Consider the following 11,650-nt stretch of genomic DNA (forward strand, 5'->3'; position numbering starts at 1 on the left):
TTTTAGCTTTGTATCCACTTTGATATCAATATAACTACTCTTAGTTTGTTATGGCTACCATTTGTTTGATATACATTTGTGCATTTTTTCATTTTTAGCTTTTTGGGAAAAAAATTTAAGTGTGGATGGTATAAGCTATATAGTCATTTCTTTGTGAAGCAAATTAAAATGTTTTTAATAGATGAATTAGATCTATTCACATTTATTGGTGTGATATATTTGTCTCAATTATTATATTAGTTTGATACAGCTATTACATGCATTTCATTACATTTGATACTTATTTAGGTAACATGTTTCTTTGTTTTTTTATTCACTAAATTTGTCTTGATGCTTAGGCAGATTTGTACTTTTGTTCTATTGGTTACCTTTGTATGAAAACATGACCCTGTTTTCTTATTTAACCTTTTACTAACTTTTTTGTTGACTTATAATGGTATACTATTTTTTTAATATGGAACACTTCACGAATTTGCATGTCATCCTTGCACAGGGGCCATGCTAATCTTCTCGGTATCATTTCAATTTTAGTGTATGTGCTGCTGAAGTGAGCACTATAATGGAATGCTTAAATGGTGTATCTAATGCTAGTACCAACATCAATAAACATATGCTAATTTTCTCTTCCCCTGTTTCCTTTCATTTTTTTGTTGCAGTATATTGTCAGACACAAATTACATACATCATATAATGTATTTTATTCCACCCTCATCCATATATTCCTTTTAGTCTTCAATCTAGAATTAAGTATATAAAATGTCTACTGTCACTCCTTTTGTTGTCATTGCCCCTACTGTCTCTTGGTTGGATGAAATTAATCTTCTAATAGATTCCTCAGGAAGGGCTCATAGGTACACAACTCCTTGAGCTCTCGCATATTTTTTTGAGCTCTTGCATATTTAATCCTTTCATGTAACCTTGGTAGAAACAGTTTTGCTGTTTATCTTTGTTCACAATTACATCTGAGTATTCTGAAAATGTTGATCTCTTTCTCAAATTGTTCTTATTCTCCATAAATACATGTGATGGAGCATGGCCAATACCTTGGTGGAATGTGCTATTTATTTTTTCACTTACAGGAAAGTTGAATTGAAGATGTTCTCTTATATTTATCCTAAGAACATGGATATTTATAGTTTTATTTTTCTTTCTTTTTTTTTTTGGAGGAGTGGGGAGGACATGTTGCAAGATTTATATTCATACCACCATCATTACCTCAGTCATATATTACCATTACAATAATAAAGAAAATATGTAAGTGACATTATTTTGCTACCAAATATGGAAATAAAAATAAAATTCCTAGGTCATTGTCGAATTAGCAGAGTATTTTGTATTGTGGCGTGCTGGAGATAGTGACACCACTGTTTGTTTCTTTTTGCTTATGCAGCAATAAGGCCAACGCATCCCATGTAGTTGAGCTTAATGAATGCTTACTGACTGAATAAATTCTAGCTGCTGCTGCATAATTAGTCAAAGCCATAATCCTAAGGTTTATTCATGTAAAATCAATCCAGAACACCAGAAATGATGTTTGGAAAATGTTCTTTTTCTTGGCTGTGTAATTTTAGATGTGTGCCAAAAACCTAACAGTCACTGAAAAAAGGGAATCATGGAAGTCCAATGACTGATTGTGTTCTCAGTTTGTGCTATATACAGGTAAGGCTCTTTATTACAGTTATGCATAGGCCTTCATTATCCACCTAACTGCTTTGAGGCAGCCTCCCTCAAGGTGGACTCTTCCAAATCTCAAAGGAGAGGAAGGACCACTTTAAAGTAAAGAAATAACTCTATCATTTTGCTCTTTCAAAGTCTTGCTACTCAGTAAAGAATGATGCTCAGATGAGAAGCATCAATATCACTGAAGAATTTATCAAAATCACAAAATTTCAGGTCACTTCCCAGACCTACTAAATTTGAATCTTTATTTTACTCAAACCCCAGGTAATTCATATGCTCAATAAAGTTTGAGAAGCACTGCTTTATATGCACTGAAAAAAAAAAAAAACCTCTAATAAAAGATAAAGGGGTGCCTGGGTGGCTCAGTCAGTTGGGCGTCCGACTCTTGGTTTTGGCTCAGGTTATGATCTCAAGGTCCTGGAATTGAGCTCCATGTCAGGCTCCACGCTCGGCAGGGACTCTGCTAGAGATTCTCTCCCTCTGTCATTCCCCCCACTCACACTCTCTCTCTGTCCCTCTCTCTAAAATAAATAAATAAATCTATTAAAAAATATAAAGAAGGAAGAAATCAGAGTTGTTTACAACAGAGTTGAATCTAGTCATAGTATATTTAACCAACATCAAGCAAAAGGATGGAGGGTTAAAGTAGAGCACATTTAGACACTAACTGCAGACTCAAAAGTCAAAGCAGCTGAAAAAGGGACAAGTTTTTCCATATCTAGATATCTTTTCCTAGAATCTATAATTATACATTTGCTTGAGATTCTTAGATCTATAGAAGACAGAGATTTTCATTCTGGACCTACAAATAGAAAGCTATACAAACTTGAAAAAATTAGTCTCTGAGCATCAATTTTCTTATATGTGAAATAAAATGGTTGGCTAACTATTATTAGTTTGACAATAATGTGAATTTTGTCCTTTACAAAAAAGAAAAATCTACTAACTCATACCATATTAGAAATGATGAAGTTCTTCCTTTTTCCCCTTATTCCTTCTTTCCATGTCTAGGAAAGAAGTCTCAAGGGCAGTGAACATCTCATTTATTTTTAAATCTTCAGAATCAAGCATAATAATGCCTCATGGAGAGTTCTCAAATGATTTTGGGTGATCAAATTGATACCACACAATCACTAATGGAGAATTCAGGCATTTCTTACTCAGTAGATATCTGGTGACCTCCTTTAATAACTTTTTTTCCCAAGTGTTAATTCAATTCTGGATGTTTATTAAAATTTTACAACAAGCTAAGGTATAAAAGATACTGTTCTAGCTTAAGACTATTAACATACAACCCATTCCGTTAATTTTTGTTTTCTTTTGAGAATATTTCATTTTGTACAAATGTACAACAAATGTCTTCAATGAAAAATGTTTACAAAAGACATGAATTTGCTGTTTTGTTACTTGCCTATATTTAGGCATAAATGTAAATACTGTTCCATTGATAATTAATTTGTTAAAATTTAACTACAATAAAAAATAAACATTAGTAAATGAAATCACTACATAAATAAAAATATAAATATTTCAGATGCTAATTATTGACTTCCCTACAAATACTTGTTAGTATAGATTGTTTCTAAAATGTGGACTAGATGCATGTAGAATGATAAGTATCTTAGGTCCTACAGTCAAACTTGAAGTGTTATACTGATATATATCAAAGAAGCAAAGTATTTTAACTTATATGTACATGTATCTGTATTGATATTTCAGGATGATCTGTAAAATGCCTAATTTTATTACAATAGTGATACAGCTACTAACACATAAAAATTTAATATAATGAGCTGTACGGTAATCAAATGAAATAGCTTAGAATCACTAATTATCCTGTTGTGGTTGTAGGCTTGAGGTCCATCTGCTTCTTAATATCCTGAAAATGGGCAAAAATATGGAAGTGCATTTATTTGACAGTAAAAATATCACATTTCATTTTCAACATAAAAATAGGACACTCAGAATAAAGGGTAAATTTGTTAGTTTTATTATGAGAAAAAAAATGAAAGTACTAAAATAAACTTTTTCTCCAACTTTGCAATTCATACCAATGTGTCCAGTAGTAGGACTGAATTTTGATGCCCTCAAACAGATATAACCAGAAATTCTAATTAGGAAAAAAGAAGAAAATTTGGATGCTTCATTAATAATTAGAATGTACTCTTATAATGTAACCAGAATCAGTTCAAAAATAATTCATATTTTAATTAACTTCTTAAATATTTGCATGCAAGTCCAGCAGAAATTGATCTTCAAAGACATACTGCATCAGTATTCTCTAAATATTACTGTGGAGAGGTTTAATAAGTTTATGGTTATTATAAGGCTGGGAGTTATAGTTAATTACTTCTTCTCTTTTGCAACCTATTAATAGTTCATGAAAATAAATCAGTCCTTTTCCATATGCATGCATTATCACCAAGCCCAGCGATTTACTGATTACAAGGATAGAACTGAAAAGATAAGAACTGAACCTCACATTAGAGATACAAACCTCTCTCCTGCCTCCACTTCCCACCTCTTATGCCTGAATGTTATACTAGGTTAAAAGTTAAAACTTTAGGGGATTTTTTTGTTGTTGTTGTTTTGTTCTCATTCTGAATGCTCACAAATGGGGATAGTAAGATTTAAAAATTACATTTAGCAACACCTCTTTTAATTTTTTGCTACGTTTTTGTAAGCCATGGCAGAAAAATCTTTATGATTTCACCAAGATTCAAATGCATTTCTCCTTGCCCTCAGCATTTCACCATAGCTGCTACACTATTTGTTTCTTTTGACTGCTTTATTATTTCACTTTCTCTTGGCTAACTTAATGTTTGTGCATGCACATGCTTATGTGTTTGTGCCTAAACAACAAAATAATCAAAGGATGAAGATCAAGATTCAGTTGCTCAAATTACTGCTCATCCGAAGTTAGAAAGTAATAGACAACCTTTCCATCTCTAAATGTGTTGTGGAATTCCCACAGAGATGTGAAGAAAATGATGTACATTTGTAAAGGCAATTAAGAGATCTGATGCAGCTAGAACAACAAAATCATTCTAATTAAAGACATGAAAAGAAACAGGATCATTTTTTGTTGTTCTCTTTTTTCAAAAAAATATGCCTCCACAAAGAAAACAAAAACATCAATTTGAAAAGATATGTGCACCCCTATGTTTATTGCAGCATTATTTATAACAGCCAAGATATGAGGGCAGCCTAAGAGCTCATCAATAGATGAATGAAAAAAAATGTGGAATTTTTCTCAGTCATTAAAAAAGAATGAGATCTTGCCATTTGTGACAGCATGGGTGGACCTAGACAATATCATAGTAAGTGAAGTAAGTCAGAAACAGAAAGACTAATATATGACTTCGCTTATATGTGAAATCTAAAAAACAAACAAATGATCAAAGAATGGACTCTTAATTAGAAGGAACAAACTGGTGGTTGCCAGAGAAGAGGTGGATAGCGGATGGGCAAAATAGATAAAGGGGATTAAGAAGTAAAAACTCCCAGCTATATAATAAATAAGTCACAAAGATGAAAAGTAAAGCATAGGGAATATAGTCTTTAATATTACAATAATGTTGTATAGTGACAAATGGTGACTACACTTCCTGTGTATAGAACTTTCAAAACAATATGTTGTACACATGAAACTAATATAATATTGAATGAAATTACACTAAAAAAAGAATATGGCCCATCCTGTGATGGTATAATTAGCTCAAATTTTGATTCATTTTTTTTTACCACATGATTCCATTTATATAACATTCTTCAAAATCATAGAAATGGTGAACAGATTGCTAGTTGCCAGAGGGCAGAGGGTGGGGGAGTGGGGAGGCAAAGGCTGTTGTCATAAAAGGATAATAGGAGGAATCCTTGTAGTGACAGAAATGTTCTGTAAATGGACTGTATCATTTTCTTATGCATGGCTTGAAACAAGGTGTAGGAGAATTTGTAACCTCCTGCTTCAAGTTTATTGGAATGACCTTGTGGTTAAATCTAGATCTTTGTTAAAGGAAAGTTATGTACTAAAAGACTATGAAACTAAATATTATACGGAGACTGTCCTTTTTTAAAAAAAAGATTTTATTTATTTATTTGAGAGAGACAGAGTGTGAGTGAGTGGGGGAGAAGGTGGGGGAGAGGGAGAGAGAGAGTCTCAAGCAGACTCTGTGCTGAGCATAGAACCTAACACAGGGCTTGATCTCACGACCCTGAGATCATGACCTGAGCCTAAATCACGAGTCAGACACTTAACCAACTGAGACACCCAGGAGCCCCAAGGAAACTGTCCTTTTGAAGGGTGGTAATACAGCCCTGATTTTGTAGGGCATAAAGCTTTCACTAACTATACCCACAGAAGAACCTTGGATCCGCTAATTTATAGTGAAAGTGTATTAGAGAGATAGTACCTATAATAGACAAGTGATCTTAATGGTTGATAAAAATTTATGTTATGTATTTTATATAGTTACCTTTTTACTTCAACCAATTCATCCCTGTTATTTTTCAAATGTATAAAGTGCAGCAACATTCATTCACACACATGCATGTGCACACATGCACACAAACACACACACACAAACTTTAGGCTTCACACAGGTTCCCTTTTCAGTCATTACCTAATTCATTAGGGACCTTGGAAACACTGGGTTCAAAAGCTTCTGTAATTCTTTTCTAGATTTTTCTCATTTATTTAAATAAAGCCTCAGTGATGAACTTATTTATGCACAGAAGTTTCTCCCTTCTATTCCTAGGTTAATGGCAATATAAACTTCAATGTCATCTGCATATATATGACAACTGAAGTCAGCAAGTTTTGTTATTCTCTTTTTTCATGTCGATAGCATTGATTTATGTGTACACTACCTTCACGCATAAACTCCACTTAGCCACCAAAGATAGCATTTCCATTGGACATTCCATTAACAGCACCCCATTTTAACCAAGTTAATTTTAACTAGGATTAAACATTAAAATTATAGCATAGAGCAAGGCCTCCTGAGCTTTGGGGTGACACCTGATTATGGGATTTCTTGAGTGATTTGTATGAAAACAATACCTGCAGCAATTAAAGATGCAAAAATGTTGCCTTTATAAAGCTATGGATGCTGACTCAGAGGGAGGAAATTAAAGAAAATCTATTCTTTCTCTTTATATTGTGACCATACATTTGTTAACTTTAGAGTGAATAAAATATTCTAAAATTTTCAAATTAAGATATACAATATAAATATTAAGATTCATGGATTTATCTTCAATGAAGCACATAAACAAAGTTAACAGATGGGGTGACAGCCTGGACTTTGATATTTACAACATCTACAACTGACAAGGGATTAGCATCAGGAATTTAGGAGGAACTTTTGCAAAACAACTATGGAGACAGGAAAAACAACAGGAAATTAAGCAAAGAATATGAATATGCTGAGAAATTAAGCTAGAAAATTCAGGTTAAATTAAAACTAAACTAATAAATTCACACTAATGGAAATTCATATCAATACAATAATGAGGCAATGTTTAAGATGATCTGGTTGGCAAAGAAGTAAAAGATAATACCAAGGTTAGTGATCTGGGATACAGGCAGAGCTGTAAATTGGAAAAAATGTTGCAGAACTTGGTGAAGTTAGTTAGGGAGCATACATTAATGTTCCAGAAATCCATTACTGGACATTTGCCACCAGATAATATCTCTCATTGGTGTATACAGGAACATGAATATGCTCATTTTCATAGGGGCAGAAATTACATATAGGAAAATCTAGGTATCTATTTTTAGGGGAGAAAATAAGTGGGATTCTGTGGATATATTCTATGTAATACTGTCTATGCAAGAGTTAAAAGCAGCATACAGTGACTAGAACATATCTTAAATTTGTTAAATCTATTTTTTACCATTATAGTAGAAACCCTATTTTTGTTTGTTTGTTTTTTGTTGCTCTTTTGATTTCTTCATCTTTGCCCTAAAACTGTTGAATTGCTTTGATATATTTAGTATTTTTTATAACTTTTTTTTTACTGTCTTCGTATTTGTCTTCATTTTTATGGTCCTTCTCTTGAAATATGGCTAATTTTAATAAATTTCTTGTGTTTTAAATTATTAAAAAGCTACAGTTAGGGGCGCCTGGTTGGCTCAGTCATTGGGCATCTGCCTTTGGCTCAGGTTGTGATCCCAGGGTCCTGGGATCAAGTTCCGCATGGGGCTCCCTGCTCGGTGGGCAGTCTGCTTCTCCCTCTCCCTCTGTCTGCCGCCTCCCCTGCTCCCCTGCTCATGCTCTCTGTCAAATAAATAAATAAATAAAATCTTTTAAAAAAATAACTGCTGTTAAATGTAGATTTATTAATGTAATTTAATTTATACTTCCTATATACCTTTCTTTTTACATTTTTTCTAAACTTTATACTTTTATTTTTTTCTCCTTTTCTGCACATTTTGAATTGATTGATTACTCCACTTTTCCTCTACTAGCTTGAAAGTTATATATCCTATTTCTATCAATTGTGTTGTTGAAATTTTAAAATGCATATTCAGCCAGGTTCAAAGATAATTACTATCATTTCCCACCTCCTGAAAAATACAGTAATCTTTAATGGTCCTGTGAACTATGTGTATTCTTAACCCATGTTATGTTCATCTCATTTGCTTTTTTACTTCAAAGTTAGACATAATTATGATAGTGTTTTACAGCTGTTGATATTTAAACCATGTTTATAGTTTTTTTCTTACCATTTACCTTGCATCTCAGATTATTTTAGGTATCGTTTTGCATTTTCCTCTTCCCTGAGGACATGCTATAGAATTATTTTGTTTTTTTAGTTTTTAGTTTGCATTTTACCCTCTTGACCATAAACAATACTTTCTTGCCTATAAAGGGTAAATTTGCAGTGATTTTTGATGTGAAAATGTTGGGGTTCAAGAGCAAGCAGTCAAAAAAGAATTCTTGAGATGTCTTCGGTGCTAAAAGGTGGCTTTATTAAAGCATGGGGACGGGGCCGGTGGGAAGAAAGAGCTGCACTGGGGTTGTGAGGAGTGGCTGATAATATATATACACTTTCAAGTTGGGAGGGGGTTAGGGATAGCATAAGTCTCTAAGGAATTTGGAAGTAAGGTTTCCAGGACCTTGAGGGGCTAGCTGTTTTTGGGAAAAGGTCATTTACTACTGTCCAGTAAAACCTGAGTCATGAGACTCTTCAGATGTATATCAGTTGGCCATGTGGTTGGAGGACGATTGCTAACATCTATCTTGGGGGGAATTAAGATAAAGGAATTTTCCAAAAGAATTTTTATATGTTAAAGGAGACTTACAGGATCCTAGAGGTCGGGCTAATGTAAAGCTAAGGTTCCTTTTGCCCTTAGCAAAGTATTAACATCGAGGCAGTTGAGTTCCTAGAGGAAGGTCACTCTGCCTGTCTCAAGGACCTATCAACAGGCTGTAAGTTGTAAGGAAATTTCATTTTTTTCTAAATCTTTTGCCTTTGTTCTCCACATCAATAATTTTCTCTAAGTATTTTGAAGCTATTATTCCATTCTGTTTTCTTTACATATTTATTGTTAAAATATGTCCTGTGTGAATTCCACACATGTAATTTTTTCTCTTTCCACATATAATTTCTCCTTTCTCTTTGATTATTTTTAAGATCTATTTTTTGGTAAGTTTTTGTTACACTAAATTATCTTTATATTGTATCTAGCTTGATGTGGGCTAATTATACGATTATACTATGTCTTTGTTGGGATAATCAGTGACATCAGCATCTAAAAAATTTGGTTTTTGAAATTTTTTAAAAATTTTTTATTTAAATTCAATTTAGTTAACATATAGTGTATTATTAGTTTCAGGGGTAGAATTTAGGGATTCATAAATTGCATATAATACCCAGTGCTCATTACATCAAGTACCCTCCTTAATGTCCTTCACCCTGTTACTCTATCTCCCAACCACCTCCCCTTCAGCAACCCTCAGTTTGGATCCTATACTTAAGAGTCTCTTCTGGTTTGCCTCCCTCTCTGTTTTTATCTTATTTTATGTTTCCTTCCCTCCCCCTATGTTCATCTGTTTTCCAAATTCACAGAGGACAAAATCAATATGGTCATTGTAATACATTCAGAAGAAACAAGTAAAATGCAGCACCTATTTATGATTAAAAAATAAAAGTAAGAACAGTAGGAAGAGTGAAAAAATCTTCAATCTGATAAAGATCATTTTGGAAAAAAATATAAAAACAAAGAAACAAAAAGCCATGGTTAACATCATCCTTAATGGTTAAAGACTACATGCTTTCCCTCTAATATTGAGAAAAAGACAAAGATATCCACTAACAACCTCTATTTAACATTGTTCTGGAGACTATAACAAGTCCAATAAGGTAACGGAATGGAATAAATAAATGAAGGAAAGACATGCATTTTGGATATATAAAAATTGTGTATTTACATATAAACATTTTACTTTTAGGAGGAAAAGGGGAATGGAGATTATAAATGAAGGGTAATATCAAATAATAGAAAAAATATAGAGAGACTTGACATTGACCAAGGATTGTAAGAATAATTAACTCAATGATATAAGCTACCTATCAAGCATATGAAAAGATACTCAGCATCATTAATCATGAATGGAATGCAGATTAAAATCACAGTTTGATACTGCTACAAACATACCACGATAAAAAAAAATGCTAAAATGACTGATACTATCCAATGCTGACAAGAATGGAGAAGTAACGAACTCTTACACATTCTTGGTGTGGATGACATTATTACAAGCCTTTGGAAAACAATTTGTCAGTTTCTTATAAATTTACACATACAACCCAGTAATTCCACCCAAAAGAAACAAAACCATAAAATGTTCTTTATCCTCAATAGCCAGAAACTAAAAACATCTCAGATATACATGAACAGGTGAATATATAAACAAACATATGTATGTGTGTGTACATGCTTGTATATGAGTAGTTTTGATGCTCCAAAGGACCTGGCTGTAGCCAGGCCAATGATCTTATCCAGTCATAACTTCTTTCCTTGGCAACTAAACCCAGGTGCAGAGGCTCTTCATAAGCAAGACTGTTAGAATTTTTGGACACACATCTGATTTAACCACAACAATGAGAAAAACCTGATTTTTAATAAACATTGACTATAAAAGAAAGTAGCTGCTAGGTCTGCTCAATTAAAAATAATAATTCATTTGGATTTTTTTCATTTTTTATTTGGATTTTAATAGAGACATAGTACCAAATTATTAATAGAAAATAAATATCAATAGATTATTAAAAATATACTGATGACAAAAAAGCTTTGTCATGAAAAGCTCCCTCATGAATAATTAATTTTCTTATAAAAAGAGTAATCATTTTTATAGATTTTTAAAATAATGTGAGATGAAGTTAATTTAGACAATTATGAATCATAGTTAATTATGGTGGTACATTTAGGCTATAGTTTCTGAATATTTAAATTTAGTAAACTGAGCTAAACATCGGGTATTCCTAACTACACAGGTAGCCGACTTCTCCCTTAACATAATGGAATATTGAAGAGAATATAAAAACAAATATATAAGATTTGAAGAAATCCTCAATAACACAGAGTCAAACACTCTGCAGGATTCAGTGACTATTGTCCTGTTCACACTCAAAGCTAAGCAACTGACAAGACATAGATAATATTCCACATAGACAGCCAAATATTTTTGAAATTGACAGGAAAAATAAGAGTACCTCAATTACTAAAATGAAACTGTTGAGATAAGATGAATGTATCATGTGGTATATGAATATGAGCATTTGAAAGAAGACTAAAACATATATCTTTTTTAATATGTAAAATGTATACAATCTAAATAGAAGTGGGATTCAACATGATGAATTGACAGTAGGAAAAAGACAAGACAAAGTATGAGGGGCAAGGGATTTGACAGCCAGAACTTGAAGGTTTTCCAGACCCAGATACATGATAATTTTG

At 32.7% G+C, this 11,650-nt stretch overlaps 1 non-coding gene across 1 annotated transcript; it reads right to left on the reverse strand.

The window, feature by feature from the left end:
- Positions 1-448: 448 nt before the first annotated feature.
- On the reverse strand, positions 449-555 carry LOC113930001. Its single transcript, XR_003522387.1, has one exon. It is a non-coding gene; the product is annotated as a U6 spliceosomal RNA (small nuclear RNA).
- Between the last annotated feature and the right edge of the window lie 11,095 nt (positions 556-11,650).

This window comes from Zalophus californianus, chromosome 5 (genome assembly GCF_009762305.2).
Source record: "Zalophus californianus isolate mZalCal1 chromosome 5, mZalCal1.pri.v2, whole genome shotgun sequence".
NCBI classification, from domain to species: domain Eukaryota; kingdom Metazoa; phylum Chordata; class Mammalia; order Carnivora; family Otariidae; genus Zalophus; species Zalophus californianus.